Genomic DNA, 20,271 nt, shown 5'->3' on the forward strand with positions numbered 1-20,271 from the left:
TGCTCTCACCTCATAGTGTTCAGTGTCTCCACTAGTCCAGAGCAGCATGACCTGTTTACAGTAGCTCCAGTCTGTAAGTGACAGACAGCCTCTCTGAGCCAGGCTGATTGGAGGCTGAGCAGTTCTCTTCCCTAGTGGCCAGTAGAATAACTTCCCCAGTTGTAGCTGTGACCTTTACAGCAGAGAGAAAGGAGGAGATGTTGAAATCTCGTATGTCATCTGTAGATCTCTTTTTACAATAGAGGGACTAAGGATGATGTCTTCTCTGTAGATCTCTTTTACAATAGAGAGGGACTAAGGATGTCTTCTCTGTAGATCTCGTTTTACAATAGAGGGACTAAGGACGATGTCTTCTCAGGTCATTCCAGTGAAATCTCCCAGTCTCTCAGTGGATGGCCTTCTGTGATCCCGGTGATCTCTGGTATTCACATTCTTATGGAAAGAAATGGAGCAGATAGTCAACTGTCCTCTGGATCTCTCTATTGAAGGCAGAGCAGATCTGATGTGGACTATGGGTGAAGGATAGACCATGTCTGAGGTTCCCCAGGTGTGGAGGCTACAGCTTGGGTCTACGCCACCGGACCACAGTCACAGATTGAGCCGAGGCTGGGCGGGAGGATAAATTCCCCATGTCTCGTCATGTTACAGGACACTGAACATGTAGATGGGAAGAAGGGATGGAGAGGAGGAGGAGGAGGAGGAGGTGTGTGTGTGTCCACTGCCGTTGGGTAATAGATCTTCAGACAGCCTGACACTTCCTAATACATAATGAGTTAATTTAATAGCTCTGACACACACACACACGCACACTCCTAACGGGCAGTGGGAGTGGCAGCGGAGGATATGACTTGTGATTGGTGCATTGAGTGTTTGAACAGCTTTAGGTGAGCTCAGTGGCTCCTAGCACACGTGCCCTCGCGTCAGTTAGTGTATTTCAGATGGTGTCAACATAATTACATTTTCATGCTTTTTGGAGTAGAATGTATTTTGAAAAAGTCACCAGAAGTGACCTCAGTCGTTCGACCAAAAACAAATCTCCCAGGGGGGCATGTGCCCGGACCCCCGCAGCAAAGATGGTTATATAAGCATCCATATTGAGTCGCATGGTTATGAGTGTCCATATTGAGCTCCATGAGTGTCCACAGGTACACTCGTGAGTGTCCATATTGAGCTGCATGGGGGCGTGAGTGTCCACGGGTACACGCGTGAGTGTCCATATTGAGCTCCATGGGGGTGTGTCCATGGGTACACGTGTGAGTGTCCATATTGAGCTGCATGGGGGTGTGAGTGTCCATATTGAGCTGCATGGGGGCGTGAGTGTCCATATTGAGCTCCATGGGGGCGTGAGTGTCCAGGCGTGGGTTGGAAGATAAATAGAGCAGCAGCGTATGACACAGAAATCATCCTGTTATTGACAAGACGTTCGCAAGAAAGTAAACTGAAATTAAAATTAAAACTCTGGATGGAATTGAACCCAATCCTGGTCTCAATGCATATTTTATTTAAATGTACCCCAATCAACTACCTTATCGCTGGGTATCACTTCTGAATGACTTTTTGACATCATCCCTTTTGATTTTAAACAAAACATTCCATAGATGTTTACCCTCTAGGTAGAAGTGGTCAGAAAGTGATGCCTAAACATTCCATAGATGTTTACCCTCTAGGTAGAAGTGGTCAGAAAGTGATGCCAAAACATTCCATAGATCAAGGTGTTCAAAGTTGACCTATGTTACATACCATACCTTGAGACATCCATGTCTTCATCACTGGAAAAGATAAACGATTGAGTTAGAATTTAAAAGCTTAAAAAACAGGGTTGTCAAACTATTTCATAATTTCTTGATAAATACGTTAAAAATATTTTTTTACCGAATGTCGGATTATCTCAAAATGCCAGTTTTTCTTTTTCTTTCATATTCTCATATTGTAGCTTAGATCCTACTTGACACCGTCTGAGATGTTTGTGTTGTTTCTGACATCGGTTGACGCACAACCTGATCTTGAATACAGGGTGGGTGTCGTTTCAAATCATAGAAATAGAATTAATAGAGTGGACCTATCCCTTCAGACCACTGCAGTGTGGTGTATGCAACATAGGTCAACTTTGGGCACCTTCCATCTTTTGAATGTTTTTTAAATTCCGGTCTAAAAAAAAGTCTCACTTTCTGAGCATTTATACAATGGGCAAATATGTATGGAAGATTTTGTCCTCCTCCCAAAAAATAAATATTGAATTCAAATGGATTTACCCTGCTTCTCTCTAGTATAGCCTTATAGTCTCTAGTACACTTTGCAGTGTTTGTAGTACTATACTAGTAGTACATATTAGGGGTAGGCTGTCATTGTAAATAAGAATTTGCTCATCTGATTTGCCTAGTTAAATAATAAATTATCTTTGCATTGTTGTGTGCTAGGCTATGCTTGAGGGGGATTCAGTCATATCTGACCAATGAGACAATGTCATAGCAACAACATATTTCTCTCTGGCCTGGGTCAGTCCTGCTTAGTGAAGGCTGTTCATTAAGCAATGAGACCATTAGAGATATCAGCTGATGTAAGAAGGGCTATATAAATAAATTTGATTAGAATTACACTGTCATAGCAATGTCATATAATAGTCATAACTTATGACTGCAGACTGTTATGACATATAGCCTTTCACTGTTTTAGGTATTAGGTAAGCTGGTTGGATAGCAGTATGTCTAGCTGGTTTAGGCAAATCCAGCTGTGTGGTGCCCACTGAATCCTCCCTCCCAGACACGCTCAACACATTCTATGCTCGCTTCGAGGCAGACAATACTGAGCCATTCACGAAGACTTCCTCTGCTCTTGACGTCTAGGTGCTTTTGCTCTCCGAGACTTACAGGAGGAAAACGCTCAAAAGAGTGAATACTTACAAATCCGCCAGGCCAGACGGCATCCCTAGCCACGTCCTCAGATTGTGTGCTGACCAGCTGGCGGGCGTCTTCTCAGACATCAGTCCCCACCTGCTTCAAGGAGACCATCGTCCCAGTGCCCAAGAAGAACAAGGTGACGTGCCCAAATGACTCGCCCCATCGCACTTACCCCGGTCATCATGAAGTGCTTCGAGAGGCTGGTCATGGCCCACATCAAGGCCAGCATGCCAGGCACACTGGACCCAATCTAATTTGCCTACCGCTCCAACAGATCCATGGAAGATGCCATTGTCATTGCTAATCACACGGCCGCTACACATCTAGACAAGAGGAACACCTATTTGAGAATGCTGTTCATTGACTACAGTTCAGCATTCAACACTATTGTTCCCTCCAAGCTCGACACCAAGCTCAGAGCCCTGGGTCTGGACACCACACTCTGCAACTGGTCCTGGACTTCCTGAAGGGCAGACCACAGGCTGTGAGGATTGGCAGCAACACCTCCTCCACACTGACTATTAACCCCCTAAGGTCAATGTCCTCACCCCTGAGGAAATCTAATTCGCATAATAACAAAATCCCCATAAAACCTGTGAGTGTAATCTAGATAGATCTATTTTTTTGTATTGGATGCTTCAAATAGTGTTAGCTTTCTGCCGTGTTTGAGAAGTCGAAGCTCTTTGGATGAGTTATCTGTACAGCTGCCACTGCTGCCATCTTGATTTACTTGTATTTTTTTTCTTCTCCTCACTGTTCTTAGCCCCTCAGTCTGCTCCTCCCCCTCTTCTCTGAGCAGAGCAGGCAGGCCCGTTGCCTTAGCGACTCCATACAGACACAGCATGTACACATGTTGCTCCAGAGCAGGTGCTCTTCTTACTTCAGACAAGCATGCGTCAAAACTTGGTTCATTTGCACAATGTCTCTCGCTCACATTTGCTTATAAATGTCCAAACTCAACAAAAAATGCCATTCGATAGCTGCTACCTATATGTATAACTTTATGAGTTGGATTGCCGGTCTTTCATTTTCATTCGCGGTCGTTTAGCTAGCAGCCTCTAGAAATTCGCTATTACTTTTGCTAACATTCTGCTAATAGACGGCCAATGTGCCTAACTTGTTTCATTTTTAGTGCCCCCTTGTGTACTTAGATGGTAATAGCGTAAATCCCAGGATGAGAGAAGGACAATATGAAAATCTGGATACCGACCAACCCTTGTGTCTATCAGCACAGCTGATGCCCTCTTATAGCGCGAGTGCACTGTGCCTTCTCCACTGATTGCTGGCACTAGCCTGTCCTGAGGAACCACTGAACTCACTGGGAGTCTGGACTGAGGAACCACTGAACTCACTGGGAGTCTGTCCTGAGGAACCACTGGGAGTCTGGACTGTATCATGTTATCTCCTCTCTCATACTGACTCTAGTCTGTCCTGAGGAACCACTGGGAGTCTGGACTGTATCATGTTATCTCCTCTCTCATACTGACTCTAGTCTGTCCTGAGGAACCACTGGGAGTCTGGACTGTATCATGTTATCTCCTCTCTCATACTGACTCTAGTCTGTCCTGAGGAACCACTGGGAGTCTGGACTGTATCATGTTATCTCCTCTCTCATACTGACTCTAGTCTGTCCTGAGGAACCACTGGGAGTCTGGACTGTATCATGTTAACTCCTCTCTCATACTGACTCTAGTCTGTCCTGAGGAACCACTGAACTCACTGGGAGTCTAGACTGCATTACCACTCATGCTGCACTGAAGTTAACACACTTGAATAATGCATCACGGCATGTAGAAAATTTTGAAACTTTTAATTACTGTTCACAAAACAATGTCTATACAGGCTAGAACACGTTACAATGCAAGAAGATACTGGTAGCCCACAAAGATGCTAGCTAACGTCAATTCACTACCCTAGTACCTTGTTGGTGATAATATGCAAACCATAACGCTAAATATTTCTGATTTCAATGCTGATAAAACTGTATGTATTCATTTAGTCTCCCCTGCCTCACGTCTCTCCCAGTCAAGATCATCTTTGCAATATGCAGCTAAATATTTTGCTGTGCGTCCTGGATTTTTTTGGCGGGTGGAGCACCAGTGCGCCTAGAAAAATGTAATGATTCTAGCATTATTGTCTGACACATCTTGCATTGTGGTCTTAAAATGTCTTTGTGTGTGTCTACATTTCTCAACTTAAGCGCACACCTGCTCCTTGTAAAAAAAGGTCTGCATAGAACCCTGGGTCTTAAGAGAAAGAGCACACTTTTATTAAAGAAGAAGTTGCTTCTTCTATGCGAATGTTGTTGATCAGTATAATAAAATAATCCCCCAAATAGAAGGGAAACCAGTTTAGTTTGTTTTATCTGTAGCCCCATGAAATCAGCCAAAAACGCTCAATAACACAATGCATGCATACAGTCCTGTTGCATATGTGTTCACCTGTATTGTGAATAGGCCTAGACTACATCTTGATTTACCCAGTTTATCAATAGAGATTTACATACATTTATATGAATACCTTTATTTAGTTAGATTTGGTAAAAAAAAAACACTAGTCAAACTGATTGTATTATTTGTATAATTGATTCATAAATGCATACATTCAAAAATAAACAAATTCAAATGTAATGATATTGATCTCCAAATATCTGTCTGGATCAAGTGCCATTCTTTAACTTTGGTGTCTCCAGGAGATCTATGGAGAGTCCCTGTAATTCTAGATTCAGATCATTCAGGCGAGAAAAAACATTTAAGCTTGTGTCAATACTTTGCCCCTTGATAACCAGCGCACTTCTGTATGTTGTAAAGCATTACATGGTCGCTGCCCATATCATTGCATAGTGCAGAAAATAGACGAGAGTTCAGGGGCCTTGCTTTTCGCTGTAGTGTCCAAAACAACTTTCAAGCTGTCAGGCATTCCCTTGGCAGCAAGAGCCTTTCGGTGGATGCTGCAGTGTTCCCAAGTGGCGTCGAGAGCAACAGCTTGCACGCACGTTACCACTCCTCTGTCTCCCTGTCATGGCTTTTTCACCATCAGTGACCACAAGTCCATTTGATGTCACAAAGCTGTCCAGTACTTTAAAAATATCCTCTCCTGCTGTCCTGGTTTCTAGTGGTTTGCAGAAGACAATGTCTTCCTTAATTGACCCCCCCATAAATGTAACGAACATATACCAGGAGCTGTGCCAGGCCCGCCACGTCTGTTGACTCATCCAGCTGTAACGCATAGAATTCACTGGCTTGTATGCGAAGCAGTAATTGTTTCAAAACATCTGCCATGTCACTGATGCGTCATGAAAGTGTTGTTTGATGAAGGCATTGTCTGTATAGTTTTTGGGGCCTTTTCCCCCAACGTTGTCCCAGCCATATCCACGGCAGCAGGAAGAATTAAGTCCTCCACAATAGTATAGGGCTTGCCTGTCCTAGCCACTTGGTAGCTCACCATATAAGATGCTTCTAGCCCCTTCTTATTAATGGTATCTGTTGCTTTTATACATGTCTTACTACTTGAAAGTCGTCTTAATTCTCACTGAAAAAACTCGTGGCTTATTTTAAAAATTGCCATGTTTTGTTTCTAAATGTCTGTGCAAGAGTAAAGGTTTTATCGAGATGTGAGATAGTACTTTTGCACATATAACACACTGTGGCTGAGGAAAGGCACTACTCCCAATATAAGTGAAGCCCAAATCAGTGTAGTTCTCATCATATTTGCGCCTCTACGATGGTCGGTGGGGGAAATCGGGGCCAGGGGAATGCATACAGGAGGACCCGTGGCCACTCGTGAGCCAACATGTCCACTCCCATCGGTGAATCCCGGTCCTTCAGGGAAAAGAACAGTGGACAATGAGTATTCTCCATTGATGCTTAAAGATCCACTGCTGGAATGCCGAAGTGGATCTAAACCTGATTGGCTACCTCTGGGTGGAGCTTCCACCCCCCATATAGAGGGTTCCCTCGGGAGAGTAAATCTGCCCCCAATTCAGTACTCACGGTACATGAGTAGGTCTCAGTGACTGGAGATGCACACTGCTCCACACAATCAGTCTGTGTGCCAGAGTGTGTATGTGAGGTAGTCCCCCTTGTCTGTTTATGTAATCCACAATGGTGGTATTGTCTATTCTGACTAAAACATGACGACCCTCTGGAAATGAGAGGAACAACTTTAATGCTAGGGACGCTGCAAGGAGTTCCAGGCAGTTTGTGAGTAGGACGGAGATTGGGCCACCGTTCTGCCCTCGTGGGTCGCATCTCAATCCGAGAGATATGCGTCCTTCGTGACTACTTTTCTGGATAAAACAGTGCCCATCTGGGACACCCTGTGACAGAAACATCACGTGTCTCCAGGAGATGTATGGAGATGTTTGTGACGTATTGGGCTCAGACCTAGAGAAGAGACCCAGCGATGAAACCCTCTCATGTTCAAGCTTCCTAATGGGATGACTACTAAAGCTGATGCCATCAAACCTAGAAGCCTCAAGCATGTTTTTAAAGAGACCAGGTTCCCTTTACGAAACAATGCTAGGCAATTCTGGAATTTTCTTATACATTCCACTGCAAGGCAAGCTTTGAATTGATACTGAATCTAGGGTTAAACCTAGGAAAGAGGTTGTCTGCGTGGGAATCAGAACGCTATTTACTGTGTTTATTCTGAAACCTGGAAATGTCTGGTGTTCCAAGAGTAGCTGTCTGTGTTCTAAGACATCTTGTCTCGATTGAACGCACAGCAGCCAATCGTCTATGTACGTCATCAGCTGAATGCCCCTCTCTCTGAGTGGGGCTATGGCTGCCTCGATACACTTTGTAAAAACCTGAGATGACAGTGAAAGGCCAAAATTCGTAGATTATGCATTGAAAAGCAAATCTGAGAAATTTCCTGTGAGAAGGGTATATTGAGATGTGAAAGTAAGCGTCCTTCAGGTTGACTGATATGTGTGTCAACATTCTGAACGTATACTTTCTCATGTGTCCGTTTTAAAGCTCTTAGATCTAGGATCGGGCATATGCCACTCCCGTTTTTTGGAACCAAAAGGCAACACATTGCGCATGCTCGGATGGCCCGCACTGAGAGAGTGCTTGTGTGGCCTATCACCACAGAAGGTGCGGTAACTCCCTCTGGTGGCGTTATAGGAAGGCACCCTGTTTGTTTTTTGATTTTGTGAGAAACAACATGTCTGACTGCATCCCTTGGCCTATAGCCTGGTTGCGATAGTGGTGTGGACAGTAGCCGGGAGAGGCTAACGCTTCCTGGGCATGTTGCAGCCCAAGGCAAGCAGAACACACAGAGTTGGTGTCCTTGGCCGATATCTTGTTTCCACAGGAGCAGATTTGTGCTTCTCCTCGTTTGGAGTGGGAGATGCTTTGTCGCCATAGCTGGGATGTTTTTAGCTGTCAGAAAAAAAGAGTAGCATGATAGGCTAGTCAGATAGCGATTAATGGGTTATCTAGGACGGTGGTACTCGGTGTGATGGCCGGATACTGTTTCCGAAAAGACCGATTCGAAAAGATAGCTTGGTGTAGCTTGTAAAAAAAACTTTCTTGTCGAAGTAACCATAAAAGCTAGCTAGCGTGGTGGCTAGCTTGCTAACGTCCAGTCACTGTTTGGATACAGCTAATTTGTTTGTGAATGAGTTAGCCGTGTTACAGCTGTACCCGTTCCTCCCTCTAAAGATTTTCCTTTAGGTGAAGGAAAAGGAAAATTGCCATCACCGTACAGTCCAGAGAATAGCGCCCAACGAATGAGTTGTAAACTCACGTCTGTGGAAAGTTCAGCTAATTCCGGAAAATACAGTCGTGTCGTGGTAAGCTTTCTGCTGAAAAGCAAGAAGAGGTGTTTGAATGACTGAAACGCTGTGTCTGACCTTTTATCGGGTAAGAGGGACACCCTTTCCCGATGGACAAGTCTCGACGTCCAGCCAATTATGGCGTAGTGGAATAAAGGCTTCTGACGAATACGATTGGGGGTGTATCCCATAAGTGAAATAACGAAACAAATACTTGAAAGAGAACTTGAAACTTTAGCTGACCTAGCGAAGAGGACGAACGGTTTGTGTGATGACAGTTTAAAGTCACTCTTGTCATGTGTCATGACTGTTTATTTATGACAACTGTTGCAATTGTTATTAGTGTTAGGTAAGTCTTAGAACAGAGGATTCAATTTGTAAAGCATTTTCCATATCTGCTCTCCTCTACCATTGGGAAAACCACCTGCCTCCTTTCTCCTAATACGAGGCTGCTGTCTCTAGTCTTCAAAGGTGAAACTGAGCTTTTAGCCATGTTCCTACAGCGGTTCTAGCCGTGTTCTTAGTCAAACAAATCTGATGAAATATTGCCTTTTCACCATGAGTCTCTCTGCCGTTCTTCCTGTGTCTGATGGCGGTACATGGAGACAGACAGCTAGACAGCCTGGTTGTATTCCAAATGGCATCCTATTCCTTTTATAGTTAACTTCTTTTGACAAGGGCCCATAGGGCTCTGGTGAAAAGTAGTGCACTATAGGATGCCATTTTGGGACTCAGACATGGTGTTCTTCTCATGAATGTTCCAGGCCCCAACAGTTGTATTGATGGTCATGACAACTGATTGGAGGATATGAGGGGTATTATGTATTTCCTATGGGAGCTTTGGAAGGTGGCGCCTGCTCTCTGTTGTACGCTTGCTAATAGCCTTCTGTAGGGCCATATCAAATCTACGTTGCGGAGAACATGGACGGAATCACAGAATCCTGACACTAAAACGGAATTCAACAGTATTCCAAAATTGTATTGAAATTAGTAGGAAATCAACAAAAATATATTGAACTTATTAGAAAATTTATTAATTTGCACGAGAGAATCTTAAGACTTGAAGAAAATACATCAGTGATTTGTATATTCATGCAACTTCCTGAAAAGACACAGGAATGCCCGTTTGTGTGCGGTGGGCACCTATGTCTACACATTGTGTAGCCGTTAGAGAATGATGCTAATGATAACCTTCTTCTGGTGGAGATGGGAAGGCTTTCCCAAAAACCTTCTCAATTAAATGTTAACTACAAAGTAGCCTATGCCTGCCTACTTGGCAGAATGATATCATGATTATTTGCAACAATCCAGTGGCCTTTTAATTTTCAAACTCTGCAATCACGAGTGCTATGGAAAATATGGAGAAAAAAAACGTTTAACCAGACAACGATCTCTTCCCGGAATCGCACTTGTAAGGGCCTAGGACTGGGTTTCTACTAAGCTGACTAATGGAATTGTAAGGGCCTAGGGCTGGGTTTCTACTAAGCTGACTAATGGAATTGTAAGGGCCCAGGGCTGGGTTTCTACTAAGCTGACTAATGGAATTGTAAGGGCTAGGGATGCATCGATATTACATTTTTAGCCGATACTGATACCCGATATTTTCCTTGTCAAAAAAACCCGATACCGATATTTAAAATTTTAGTGGCCTTCTAAGCATTGAATATCCCTTTGAGGGTGGTTTATCAGCACACCCAGTAACTACAAAGATACAGGGGTCCTTCCTAACTCACTTGCCAGAGAGGAAGGAAACCGCTCATGGATTTCTCCGTGAGGCCAATGGTGACTTTAAAACAGTTGCGGACTTTAATGGCTGTGTTGGGAGAAAACTGAGGATGGATCAACAACATCTTAGTTACTCCACAATACTAACCTAAATGACAGAGTGAAAAGAAGGAAGCTTGTACATAATACAACTATTTTTTTTTAAAGGCATCCTGTATTTTGCAATAAGGCACTAAAGTATAACTGCAGAAAATGTGGCAAAGAAATTAACTTTATGTCCTGAATATAAAGTGTTATGTTTAGGCCGAATCCAACACAATCACTGTTTTTAATATTTCAAGCATGGTGGTTGCTGCGTCATGTTGTGGGTATGCATGTCATCGGCAAGGACTAGGGAGTTTTTTAGGATAAAAATAAACGGAATAGAGCAAAGAACAGGAAAAATCCTAAAAGAAAACCTTGTTCATTCTGCTTTCCAACAGAAACTGAGAGACAAATTCACCTTTCAGCAGGACAATAACCTAAAACACAAGGCCAAATATACACTGGAGTTGCTTACCAAGACAACATTGTTCCTTGTGGCCTAGTTACAGTTTTGACTTAAATCAGCTTAAAAATCTATGTCGAGACTTGAAAATGACTGGCTAGCAATGATCAACAACCAACTTGACAGATCTTGAAAAAAATGTTTAAGAATAATGTGCAATCCAGGTGTGGAAAGCTCTTAGACTTACCCAGAAAGACTCACTGCTGTAATCACTCTTAGAGACTTACCCAGAAAGACTCACAGCTGTAATCACTCTTAGAGACTTACCCAGAAAGACTCACAGCTGTAATCACTCTTAGAGACTTACCCAGGACACACAGCTGTAATCACTCTTAGAGACTTACCCAGAAAGACTCACTGCTGTAATCACTGCCAAAGGTGATTCTAACATGTATTGACTCAGGGTGTGAATACTTATGTAAATTACATATTTCTGTATTTAATTTTCAATAAATTAGCAAACATTTCTAAAAATGTGTCTTCATTATGGGCTATTGTGTGTAGATGGATGAGAAACATATATGTCATCGATTTTGAATTCGGCCTGTAACGCAACAAAATCTGGAATAAGACAAGTTGTATGAATACAGAAATTAACTCCTTTTTTGGGGCACTAAAGTACTTCCATATATACAGTACCAGTCAAAAGTTTGGACACACCTACTCATTTTATTTTTATTTTTTTACTATTTTCGACATTAATAGTGAAGAATAATAGTGAAGACATCAAACTATGAAATAGCACATATGGAATCATGTAGTAACCAAAAAAGTGTTAAACAAATCAAAATATATTTTATATTTGAGATTCTTCAAAGTAGTCACCCTTTGCCTTGGTGACAGCTTTGCACACTCTTGGCGTTCTCTCAACCAGCTTCATGAGGTATTCACCTGGAATGCATATCAATTAACAGGTGTGCCTTGTTAAAAGTTAATTTGTGGAGTGTCTTTCCTTAATGCAGTTGAGCCAATCAGTTGTGTTGTGACAAGAGAAGATAGCCCTATTTGGTAAAAGACCAAGTCCATATTATGGCAAGAAAAGCTCAAATAAGGAAAGAGAAATGACAGTCCATCATTACTTTAAGACATGAAGGTCAGTCAATCCGGAACATTTCAAGAACTTTGAAAGTTTCTTCAAGTGCAGTCGCAAAAACCATGAAGCACTATGATGAAACTGGCTCTCATGAGAGCGTCTGCTAAATGACTTAAATGTAAATGTAAATGTCATGAGGACCACCACAGGAAAGGAAGACCTAGAGTTACCTCTGCTGCAGAGGATACGTTCATTAGAGTTAACTGCACTTCAGATTGCAGCCCAAATAAGTGCTTCACAGAGTTCAAGTAACAGACACATCTCAACATCAACTGTTCAGAGGAGACTGTGCAAATCAGGCCTTCATGGTCAAATTGCTGCAAAGAAACCACTACTAAAGGACACCAATAAGAAGAAGAGACTTGCATTGGCCAAGAAACACGAGCAATGGACATTAGACCGTTGGAAATCTGTGCTTTGGTCTGATGAGTCCAAATTTGAGATTTTTGGTTCCAACTGCCATGTCTTTATGAGACGCAGAGTAGGTGAACAGATGATCTCTGCATGTGTGGTTCTCACCGTGAAGCATGAAGGAGGAGGTGTGATGGTGTGGGGGTGCTTTGCTGTTGACACTGTCAGTGATTTATTTAGAATTCAAGGCACACTTAACCAGCATGGCTACCACAGCATTCTGCAGCAATACACCATCCCATCTGGTTTGCGCTTAGTGGGACTATCATTTATTTTTCAATAGGACAATGACCCAACACACCTCCAGGCTTTGTAAGGGCTACTTGACCAAGAAGGAGAGTGATGGAATGCTGCATCAGATGACCTGGCCTCCGCAATCACCCGACCTGAACCCAATTGAGATGGTTTGGGATGAGTTGGACTGCAGTGTGAAGGAAAAGCAGCCAACAAGTGCTCAGCATATGTGGGAACTCCTTCAAGACTGTTGGAAAAGCATTCCTCGTGAAGCTGGTTGAGAGAATGCCAGGAGTGTCAAGGCAAAGGGTGGCTACTTTGAAGAATATAAAATAACACTTTTTTTGCTTCAGGTTTGATGTCTTCCCTGTGGCTCAGTTGGTAGAGCATGGTGTTTGCAATGCCAGCATGGCGTGTTTGCAACGCCAGGGTTGTGGGTTTGTTTCCCACGGGGGGCCAGTACAACAAAAAAATATTTTACAAAATGCATGAAATATATGTATTCACTACTGTAAGTCGCTCTGGATAAGAGCGTCTGCTAAAAATGACTAAAATGTAAAAATGTCTTCACTATTATTCTACAATGTAGAAAATAGTAAAAACTAAGAAAAACCCTTAATTGAGTAGGTGTGTCCAAACGTTTGGCTGGTACTGTACTTCCATTTGTTTTTTAAACTGGTACATCTCCAGACTTCCACCGCAGATGTCTCCTGGTCTGACAAACACCACTGTAGCTCTGCCACCTTCCACCGCAGATGTCTCCTGGTCTGACAAACACCACTGTAGCTCTGCCACCTTGCACCGCAGATGTCTCCTGGTCTGACAAACACCACTGTAGCTCTGCCACCTTGCACCGCAGATGTCTCCTGGTCTGACAAACACCACTGTAGCTCTGCCACCTTGCACCGCAGATGTCTCCTGGTCTGACAAACACCACTGTAGCTCTGCCACCTTGCACCGCAGATGTCTCCTGGTCTGACAAACATCACTGTAGCTCTGCCACTGTAAGGCCGACACCGGCGAATGCAGTGAATTGAGACGCAGCCCAGATATCTCTACTTTAAACAGACACATTTTTGAATTATTTTCTTATTATAGTTAGATTTTCATACGGGCGTGGACATTGTCTCTTGGTAAAATACCCCAAAATCATAATTTCTTCAATTTTGCCTAGACCGCAATTGGTTTCCTGATGTGGTTTAAACATTGTTGTGGACATAACATCCAATTTAGTTGTTTTTCTTTTTAAAGTGTGATTGTGAGAGGCCAAAAACCTAAAGAAAAAAAAGGGGATTAACTGGAAAAACTAAACAGAGGAAACAGAATTTGGGGGAACAAAACAAACGGAATCAGGTCAAAAATAAAACAGATTTTATAGGGCTTATACTTCTGCATTACAAACCTCCATCCACACACACACACACACTCTCCACACACACACTCTCACACACACACACACGGCCTCAGTGACACCAGAACGACTGTAGGACTTCATGACTGGATGGCTCTCCAATTTACCCAGCACAACAGTGAAGGGAGATAGCAGGCAGAGACTGAGAACGTGGAGATGACATACCGTATATTCCGGACTATAAGCCGCAACTTTTTTCCCAGCTTTGAACCTCGCGGCTTAAACAATAACGCGGCTAATATATGGATTTTTCCCGCTTTCAATTTTTTTTTTTTTTTTTTTTTTTTTTTAAACACATTCTGTGACGTGCTCAGTTTTTTGGCGGCATGAAGCTTTCATTAGACCAATGAAATTGCCGAACGGGTTAAGGTCAAACAACTTTTTTGTTTACTGTTTAGATTAAATCGAGCGCTCTCAAACTTCCCATCATTCTGATTACGGTAGTCATTTTGTCACCCTCATCATGGCAAAGACACGGAGAAATGCATATGATGCAGCTTTCAAGTTGAAGGTGATTGATCTGGCTGTTGGAAAAGGAAATGGAGCTGCTGCACAGGAGCTTGGTCTTAATGAGTCGATGATAAGACGTTGGAAACAGCAGCGTGAGGAATTGACTCAAGACAACTAAAGCTTACTGCAAATGTTTTATTTTTTGTTACAAGCCGTGTTTCTTTAAAGCCTATTTATTTTTGTTACAAGCCGTGCTTCGTTAAAGCCTATTTATTTTTGTTACAAGCTGTGTTTCGTTAAAGCCTGTGTAAAGTTCATTTGTTTCAATGTACCGGTAGGCACCTGCGGCTAATAGACGTGCGGCTTATTTTATGTTCAAAATAAAATAAAACAATTTAATTCAGTGGGTGCGGCTTATATTCAGGTGCGCTTAATAGTCCGGAAATTACGGTAGATGTCAATAAAACCCAACAGACCACCGAGTCTCTGTGTTCGTTCCCATGGCGGAGAGAAGAGAAAGACAGAACTGAAAGCAGATGCCCTGCCCTCAACAGTGCAACAGAAATGTACCGTGTCATGTTTTTCACAAGAATATGAGCTGTATTCAGCATCAACATTCTCCAGGCTGGTCAGTGTCTGAAACAGGCAGGGGGGAGAGAAGCTCCTGTCACACCAGATACTGTTTTTGACAAGATGGCTGCCGGGGAGAAGGGAGAAGAACCCACTGACTCTCTGGGTGTCTTTATCTTCATGTCCTTGAACTTCAAGTAAGAGACTAACTCATACTGATGGATAGTCAGTAACCATGCACCTGGAAGGAGGTTCTCTCACGTCTCAATACTGTCTCACACACACACACACACACACACACACACACACATACACACACTGCCTGTGGTCTAGTCTTGTCTTTCTGTCACTTTCTACAGCTGGGTCCACTATCATCCATCGTCACCCACGTCAGTCAGGACTAAATGGACGCTTGGTTGCTATGGGTTTGGGTGGAATAACACTTTATTTAGAAAATCCCCTGCAGGCATCTTCAGATATTCAACTAACTTCACAAATAAATGAAAATGCACGATCCAATTACAGCATTGTGTGCTGCTTAACTGAGGAAGTGTATCTTTTCATTAGGCACAAAATTATTTTAAAGCTTCTGAAATTGTGGCCATTTTAGTTTCTAACATTCCACTATTCTTTTCTAATACATGACAAAAAAAAATGTATATAAAATAAACGTATAAAAATCGACCTGAAAAACAGACGCAGCACCACGAGTTGAGTGTTATTCCTAACATTAAACATTAGACATTAAACATTAGACATTAAACATTAGACATTAAACATTAAACATTAGACATTAAACATTAGACATTAAACATTAGACATTAAACATTAGACATTAGACATTAGACATTAAACATTAGACATTAAACATTAGAGATTAAACATTAGACATTAAACATTAGACATTAGACATTAAACATTAAACATTAGACATTAAACATTAGACATTAAACATTAGAGATTAAACATTAGACATTAAACATTAGACATTAAACAAGCGCTATGGTTATGTGCTTCAATCAAAGATAATTCATGCAGGCGAGGCTCCCATCCCATCCACCCACACTGTATCTAGCTCTGTGTCTCCTGGTTGTAGTTAACTTTAGTTTATCATGATGGCCTATTGGGTTCTGGGTCCTTTTAGATGGCCTGCCTCATGGAGCTTCTAACGGCTATACAGCCCCTGGGGATTGGCACTGTACTATATATACACACACACACACACACACACACACACACACACACACACACACACACACACACACACACACACACACACACACACACACACACACAAAACTCACGAATCACAACAACTCACGAATCAAAGCATTGCTTCTGCTCGTTAGTGGTGGCTATCCAAATTGGCAATTTAAAACAAACATGAGACAGTGAGTCAGACACACTTGGAGAACCTCTGAGAGGGCCCAACTTGTAAACAGACACTAACACTGATGACCAGGAATAACAGACTGGAACAAATCACACTTCACCTTCCTAATTAAACATGTGTCCTGTCTGCATCCAGTTGATACTGTATAGCCTAGGCCTAACCCTTATAATTCCCTCCCCAATTGATAATAAAGGATCATTAGAAGCTGTGCTTCTGTGTGGACTGTGCTTCTTTGTGGATGTCACTGTATCGGCCTAATTATTGTCGCTTTGGGTTTATGGATATTTATGGATATTTTTCACCACTTTGGGAATAGACATCTTGAAGCTTGTTCTGCCCCTCGTTCTGTGTAGGGAACTTAACCAATATTATGATTCACATTTTTGCAAAATTAGTTAAAATGGTGTCAGTTCCACTTTTTAAACTGAAGCGGTAGAAACATCATGGAATAGACATCTCTCCCACTTCTCTCTTCCCCCTAACAGTTGTTGTAGTATAGAAAATACAAGGCTTGACATCAAACTGTTGTCATGACTGTCCTGTGAGGATCACAATGGGTCAGATCAGCTTGGCAATTTCTGACAATAACCAGACCTTCTCCCACCCGCAAAGGGGGGGAGGGAACTGTGGGGGGTTTTGATACCTCCACAGCCGGTCATAAATTTAAGCAGGAGAGAACTCTTTCTCTACCCTTTATTATCAACCGAAAGAATGCCTTTGTCTAGAGAGACTTTTACCTGCCCAAAACGTGGATAATGGAACAATAATTCTAACATAAAGAATGTGGGGAATGGTCAGTGGGGAACTATGGAAAATGAATGTACTATTGTTTTTTTATTTTGTGATGTTATTAAAAACTGTATGGACCAAATACTATAACTTCGAAAGGAAACCCCCTTAATCTGTCGAGTTTTCATCCAACATGCTGTGAATACAATATGGAAAATGATGAAAGTATTTTTGTTAAAATATGAATGTGATTTTAGGAGGGTTAAGAGAATCAATCTCCTATAAACTGTGCATAAGTAAGTACCCATGCCCCGAGTGAGTTCGGAGAGCGGTGTCAGACAGACGGAGCCGTCCCTTTTGACAAGCGTGCACAAAAAGCATTGCCGACGAAATTAACATTTAGACCAGGAAACGTGAGGTGGAGAGCTGTGCATTTGAAATGGTTGATACCAACCTCAACACGAGGTGAAGAAATCTACTCACCTACCAGACCAGGACACCGCCAGTCTGCAGCTGCGTGTGTACAGTGGTTTGGAACTTTGACTATCTACCCGAGGGGGAAGAGGCGAGAAGCTCACCTCAGACAATCACTGGTACAGCTGATTAGCTGTCTTAAGTCAGATATTGAGAAAAAAGAATCTAAGTGATACTATCCTACTACGCTCATCACCAATGGGAACTGTCGACATGGCTGGTTATCTTCCAGAGCGAACAACATTAGAAGACGGGAAAGGGGAGACCCGTTTTGGACAATCGGAGCCATGCAACTGGAAGGTCAACAACCTTCCGAAGGAGGGCTGTTCCGACAGAGATAAAACTCACACGTAAATACATTCATGATTTCTTATTCCAAATGGGCGGCGGGTCGTGTGCAAACTATATGATTAACGTTACTGTAAGAATAATTCTGTAATGTCTCGACGATAAGTGTGCCCCTCTCTCGCTCTCTCTGTGTGTTGTAACAAGCCGGAATTTTGTCAGTCCACTAGGGACCTTTGTCTCATGTAAAGAGTGTATGTTTATTCTGTGTTATTTAGTTAGCTACTAAATAAATAATTAAACCAATTTGTGTAGTACTGAATAATGAGTAAGGCTGGGGGTTTTGCAGACGCATGATGTTACGACTGTTCAGAATGATGACATGATGAGGAAATGATTCATAAGATTACTGTTTATCGATGTAATAGATTTGTCTTATGGAGTTTAATTCAGGAGATGGTGACTCTTTAAACACCTTCATCCGCGGGGCCCCAAATCCTAATGAGTTAATTGTTACATCATTAATTTAATCGGGTAACAATTAAACATATTTCGTGGATTAAATAAATAACAGTCATCAGATTACTGAATGTAAAGTCACGACACTGCAGAGGGAGAAACAAAATGGAACCTCGTTCTGCCCCAGAGTCATGTTGACTATGGAAATAAAACTTGATCTCAAACTGCAGAGGGAGAAACAAGATGGAACCTCGTTCTGCCCCAGAGTCATGTTGACTATGGAAATAAAACTTGACCTCAAACTGCAGAGGGAGAAACAGGGAGCAGACAAACAGTATCTTAGCTCGTTCTGCTCCTCAGAGTTCTACTACGGAAATGGAACGTCACCTCAAACAACAACATGAATGCCAGTGATTAGCTGTCTCACAGTGAAGAAGTGAGTCGTGACTACAGGGGGCTCTGTGTAGTGACAGCTGCCGAGGACAAGACGGACAGCCCCTATGAAGAACAGACCCCCTCTAGTGAAAACCACAGAGACAGGGATCTGTTTATCTGCTCTGATGCTGTTCTCCTTTGTCTTGATTGCGTTGTGATTGCCATTCGTTGTCTCCATTCTTTGCCAATGCCATTGGTTGGAATTGCCATTGTTTAGAAATGCCATTCGTTAGTTACCTTCATGGGAATTGCCACTCGTTAGAATAGGCTTTCGTGGCAATTGCCATTTGTTTTGTAAACACTGCTCTCCTTACACATAACAAAATGGGTCATGAAATCGCCCAAGCTAGCCTTAAAAAATATCTTATGTAAGAAATAGCCACATTCGCAGAGAGCTATTCTGTCAGCCAGTCAGTCGGTCATGCTTGATACAGTACGTCCTACTCTGTGACCCAGAGGATTGTCGACCTAGTTTTCTCTCACTTGGCTCTCCCAAGCGAACACAGTTATCACCCCCTCTCTCTCGCCATCCGTGTCTACGCGCAAACAGTTACCTTGACCTACATTACCACATGGGGCCTGACACCAGGGGCCACCCCAGTGGAGTTGGGGCCACAATGTGTCATCTGTGCATCGTGTGTGTGTGATTCTATATCGTGTTCACTGTGAGGTAAATACTAGGCGTCTTGTGTATGACTCATTATGACGTAAACACTCAGGCCCATTTAGTTTTTAAACTTGACCTCAAACTGCAGAGGGAGAAACAGGGAGCAGACAAACACTATCTTAGCTCGTTCTGCTCTTCAGAGATCTACTACGGAAATGGTAGAGCATGGTGTTTGCAACGCCAGGGTTGTGGGTTCGATTCCCACGGGGGACCAGTTCAGGGGGGAAAAAATGTATGAAATGTATGCATTCACTACTGTAAGTCGCTCTGGATAAGAGCGTCTGCTAAATGACTAAAATGTAAAATGTAAATGTAATGGTAGAGAGCATAGAACCCAGCTATGCTATATCTCTATCTGCCTCTCACTAAGGCTTGTGCTTCACCAGCCAACATTAATGTCTCCTTTCCTGACGATCGGTGCTGAAGTGTTTTTTTCGCTTCAAGGATCAGAAACGGTCAATTTAAAAGGAATATTTATCAGGGGTGTAATTGAAAAATGATCTGAAGGCAGAGAGTGGACAGTGTTTTAGACTCTAGCGGGTACATGCACTGCCTCTGTCAACAGAATATCAGTATGATTCATTAATTTGAGTAAGCAGGAATATCGGTATGATTAATTCATTTCGGTAAGCAGGATCCTATTTAGTTCAGTCAATGGGACATACAGTCCCACTTAATATTGAACATGGTTCACTCTTGTGGGCTTTTC

At 42.5% G+C, this 20,271-nt stretch overlaps 1 protein-coding gene across 2 annotated transcripts in view; it reads left to right on the forward strand.

Moving 5' to 3' along the window:
* The window catches only part of aven (apoptosis, caspase activation inhibitor), a 60,450-nt gene that overhangs the window by 23,145 nt on the left and 17,034 nt on the right, over positions 1 to 20,271 (forward strand). The window lies entirely within an intron of this gene.

Source organism: Salmo trutta, chromosome 1, assembly GCF_901001165.1.
Source record: "Salmo trutta chromosome 1, fSalTru1.1, whole genome shotgun sequence".
NCBI lineage: Eukaryota > Metazoa > Chordata > Actinopteri > Salmoniformes > Salmonidae > Salmo > Salmo trutta.